The sequence below is a fragment of the Manis javanica genome, chromosome 7 (genome assembly GCF_040802235.1).
Source record: "Manis javanica isolate MJ-LG chromosome 7, MJ_LKY, whole genome shotgun sequence".
Lineage (NCBI taxonomy): Eukaryota > Metazoa > Chordata > Mammalia > Pholidota > Manidae > Manis > Manis javanica.
In genome coordinates this window covers 50,288,351-50,294,005 of record NC_133162.1, presented here as the reverse complement: position 1 = coordinate 50,294,005, position 5,655 = coordinate 50,288,351, and positions in this window count along the sequence as shown.

Below are 5,655 nucleotides of genomic sequence, written 5' to 3'. Positions count from 1 at the left end.
CAATACAATTTAATCAAATTTATAACATTTTTAACAGATTTAAACAACTTCCAATTTATCACTGCCTCTTTTGTTCTAAGTGGTAAAGATCCCTTTATCTGGCTATTAATTGAATTAATATATATCACAGCTTTGTTTCTTCTCAGTGAAGAGTTGGCATTTTGACAGAATTCTACTTAAAACTATTGCATTTAGTTTCTCAAAACCTGTAATTGCTAAGGTAATAGTGGACTGGTAAATACAAGATGATGAAGACATGCCATTGTCAGATGCTATGGGGACAAAATATAAACAATAGCAAGCATTAACATTTGGTGTCTCTCCCATAGATTGTCTCTATATTTTCCTCATGATTTTGCTATTTTTTTTTCTGCAGTAGATGCTGCTTCCCTCTCTGGTTGCTCCATTCATACCTCATTCTGTATTTTTCTTTCAATGAGACTGTTACTGAGAACATCACAACTGTATGCATCTGACATTAATAGACCAAAGGCCAGGACAAAGGTATGGCCATCTGTGTGAAGCCATCATCTTTATGATACGGCAAACTGGCTGAAAGGTCCACAGTCTTCAAAATAGATTTTAAAAAATAAGGAGAAAAGGCGACCACAATAATACAAACCAATTCTATTATTCACAAAATACTGACATGTATAAATAATAAACTCATAATCATGATGATATAGGTAATAATAACAAGAAGAAAGAGTGGGAAGCTTGGTTCCTCAATGAACTGGCTACAAAATGATAGAAAGGAGGAAAATCAATCCAATGATAATTAAATTATAAGAGAATTGGTCAAGAGGTAAAATAATTCAAAAAATTATGTGAGAGCCTGGATGGTAGAGACAGAACAAGATGTTAAACCAGACAGTAATACTGGCTTTGAATTCTTACCCCAGTTCATAGTTACTGGCCCAGGTTAAGAAAGTTTGTTAAGTATTTATTATGCCTTACATTTATATAGTACCTTATAATTTACAAAGCATTTAAATTTTTTTGTCACATTATATTCTCATTTTGCATATTAAAGCATATTAAAAGAGAGAGAGAGAGAGATGTAGGTTACATTTTGGTTTAGAATTCATTGCTAGTGACAGAGGTGGGCCAAGAACTCAGGATATTTGACTGTGCCCAACATCTGTTACAGTACACATCATAATTTTATGCCTTATTCTTCCTATTTATCCCCACCCATCACAGTCCTTCACTAAATTCACCTCCTATTAAGGGCAGCTGTTTAGAAAGGATCTGGGCACTTGTTAAGCAATCTGGATTCACTGTCTCTTTCTCACCCTCCTTGTCATCTGTCAAAGAATTCTGATACCATGCAATCAGTGCTTGCTGGTGATAATTTTGACATTACTTCTGAACAGGAAAATGTATGTGCTATTGAGTATCTTGAATAATTTTTGTACTAGTAAATTCTTCATATCCAATAGCTAAAAATGTCGAATAATTATTTTTACTATCTTTAACACATTCTTGGTAGATAGAAATTTAAATTGGGGTTCAGAGACTAACATAAATTTATAGATACAGAATTGCTTACCAGCATAAAGTGTGCATATAAATTCAACTAAACATTAAGGAAAGTATTAAATCATTAGACTCAAACAGCTTCTTAACTATTCTTCACAGATCTTTAATGAATTAATAAAATAGTGTCATCATAGAAATTTTTTATATGACAAAAATGAGTAGAACAATTTGTATACACCTGTCCCTAATTTTCAAACTAAGCTCAAAAAATTTTTTTAAACTGTAAAACTTTCATTAATTATTTTTAATAAATAATTTTAGAATTTAAAAAATCATTAAAAAATATTTTTAACCAACTATGGTTTTAAACAAACCTAATTTTATTTGTAATACCTAGTCTCATGAGTCAACCAGGGCCACCAAACTATAATTTACTGACAGATTATTTTCTAAAGACACAGAAGAGTTTCAGATTGAGCATAGTAATGAGAAGACTCTAAAGTAAAGTTGGCATTATACACTGGCTGCAGACACCAACACTTTTCCATATATACTATAATAACACTGAGATAAGAAGGGAAAAAAAATCTTAAAGGGGTGGGACTATAGTCACACTTTGAGTTTTAATAAGATGGGGCATAACTTATAAACAGCAAGCACTTTAGAAAAGAAATAGCTTAAATTTTGGAATTACTATGGACTTTTTCAACTATTTAAAGTATACTGCATTACAGAAATCAGGAAAGAAAAAGTCATATGTAATTCATCAGTATATAGAAGAAAAATCAAAACAGTTTTATGTGATAGCTTTAGTACCTTTACAATCTCATATAAAGTGTTTACCAATGTCACAAGATTGAAAGCTGCTGAAATAAAAAATAAAATATCATTATTATACTTTAGAAGGAATAACTCAATAGCATATTTAAAATGCTAGTTTCTCTGGGTCTTAAAAAGATTTCTAAACTTCCCAAAGACTGTTTTTTGAAATCACACTATAACATATTTGTATTTGAAGGACTAATTTCAAACTAATATGTTATGATAGTAGCTCTGAGATCTAGGAATGTAAGAAGTAAGAAGGCAAACTCATCTCATCATGACATCTAAGATCTAATCCCAATATACACCTGGGAATACTTTTTTAACATCCTTGTCAGCTGTCCATGGAGTCTTCCAACTTTGAAAGACCCACGTAGGAAAATGCACCTCTGGTTATTAATTTGTTTATGGTTATATAAAAGCTTTTACCTAAAGACAACTTGTTGGGCAGTAAATGAGTATCTCAAATTTAATGAATATGATTATGTAATGATGTACCCTGAATGTCCAAGTGAAGTAACTGAAAATTTTAAAAAAACAGAAAATTCAGTAGAGGTGAAATATGCAAACTATCTCTTTATAAAAAAATGTTTTATAACATAGTAAATATATAATATAATGGAAATTATACTGATGATAAACAGTATACAGAAATACATTTTTAAAAGTAGTACAAAGTTTTTCCACTGGAAATATTACAAAATTTGACTAGAAACATAGGAGAAATCTAGATGAAATATAATTATGCAGCAGTGAATTTATGGATGGGCAAGCCTCACTACTGTTTAGAAGTTTATTCACAAAATAATGAAGAATATTTTGAGGGCAATAGGATTTCTATCCCACTAAGACTAGTGAGTCTATGTTATACTATTTATTTATTTACCTGCTGAAGTCTGTACGGTGTGTTGTAGCTGTAGAATGTCTTACCTGTACTTTCAGAAAAGGGTCTTCCCCACCGGAGATTAAAGCCTTAGAAGCTCATTTAAGGGTAAAAAGAACAAACTCCTAGGCCAAAACAAGACTCATGGTTACGAGATAGAGTAGCCACTGGGGAAATTATACCCACTCAAAATTTGTTTATGAGGGCTCACTCTTAACAAAGAATACTTCAACCCAAATTTTTAGTCATAAATATCTGGTCATTAGGAAGGAAATGGATTAATGTGCATATAGTCATCACAAGGGAGGAAATAACTAAAATCCTGGTACCTTCCCTTTGGTGGTTCAATATAATTAAAATTCCTCAATTTTATTTGAGGATTAGGGTAGTTAATTAGGATAGTCTTGATTGAGAGCCCTAGGCAAGAAGGTCATCAAGGGCTTCTCAATATGAGAAAATAGACTCTGGTGTAGTGATCCAGACACAACGACAGGTGTTGTGGGAAGATGGTTAGTTCCAGGATTATGTCACACTGAAACTGAAAGTCGCTATGGACCAAGAAACCTGACATGATCTTATGCTCTTGGGAAAATATTATGAGCATTGTCTGTGAACTAAAGTATCTGGAATCTTGGGAAACTGCTGTTCATAACATTTTAAAGCTAATTTGGCACCAAAGATCATCTCTTACTGCCATCTGCAGAACTACTTCTACTGAACTCTGATACTACAAGTTCTATACTGAAATTTCTTTCTAGGACATTTATTTATTTTTTTAAGGATATTATTTATTTATATTACTCAATAGGTTCTTCATGAGCCTCCATGGGAGAAATTTTACTCCAGAATTGGTATTGCAGAGTTGCATTTCTTCTTGACAATTAGTCTTTATCTCATGGGACTTTGTAGATTTCCTAAATGACCAACCTTTCCTTTTTTATACTCTGGTCCTTGGAAAACTTATTGCTAAATTTAGTTACAAAGGCAAATGTTTAGAAGATTTTGCTACATATTTTTATTTTTCATTTTTTCTTATTCTACCTTTAATATATGTTATGTGATGGACATACCTTTAAGCATCTCCTTAAATCCTTCTGTATTTCTGATGAAATGATAGAGAGCAGATACTGTAATTGGTCACCACATCCTCCTAATATCTACGAAAATGGTGGAAAAAAAATAAAGATAACCTTTTGCCCTTGTGGGCTTATTCTCTGCTACTGCCATCATTTTAATGTGATTTTGAAAGTACAGAGAGATAAATGCAAACGTTCATTTTGCCTTGTTCATATAGAAGTCAGCACAAACTTTTAAAATAAGCTATGGCTCATTGAATCTTAGTATGATAAAGAATTGTTATGTAAAGCTGGAAATAGCAATTAATAGTAGTAATTTTAACAACTGTTTGTCTCCTGGGTACCAGGTACTCTGTATTTTAAGATATATTGCCTCCAATCCTTATAGCAATGCTGTAGGTAAGTGGTAATATTGTTTTACTTATTAATGTTTAATTGTTACTAGATAAGTAATTTAGGAAAACATTTTTGATACAAAACATTACATTAAAACACACATATACAGGACAATATTCAAAGGTCACTGTATTTTTTTCTAATTCTACCCTCCTCCCTGAGATGCTGCCACCCTACACAGTCACATTAAAGCAACAAGCTGTTATTAAACACAATGGTCCAGATGTATATGCTGATAATTTAGCTTGGTGCTGTTCAGATAATATCTACTAAAGTGCCCTTCACCCCTGAACAGTGATCTTTTACTTTCATATCAGCTGACTTACACCAACCTGCCCCTAGTGAGTAAAAAATACTTGGACTCAGGATGTATTAGCAATTTTCTTAGGTGGAATCTAATATTAACTGTAGTTCTTTTATTTGTTTGAAGCTTTAACATTTCTGTGGCTATTTTTCTCTTTAATTATACAGAAAAACAACAAAAAATGTACAAAAAATTTCCTATGGACTAGACAAAGAGTGAAAGCAAGAGCTAGAGAGAGAGAGAATGTGAGAGAAAGAGAAAGCAGAAATTGCCCCTACTGAATGCTTACACATGATCAAGTATTGCACATTCAGATAGATGATTGCACATGAAAATTGGTGCTTGCCTGTTCTGGAGGCTGTTTGAGAACATAATTACCCATCAGCACTTAAGGTTGTGTTTTTCACAACTCAGACATTAGTAAATGCATATTTTCCACTTCACAAACTTATTTAAGGGTCCTATTTTAGCACCTGCATTTGAAACATTCCTGCTTGTGTAAACTCTGATTTATGATGACTTCCCTCTTAATACTTAAAATTTTAAGGACTTATTTGAATAATTTTCTTTTATACAACCCTATTCCAAAAAATATGGTAGGTATTTCCAAATTCCAGGGTTGAAGTCCAAATCCCCAGTACCTCAGAATGTGACCGTATTTGGAAATAGGGTTTTTAGAGAGGCAATTACGA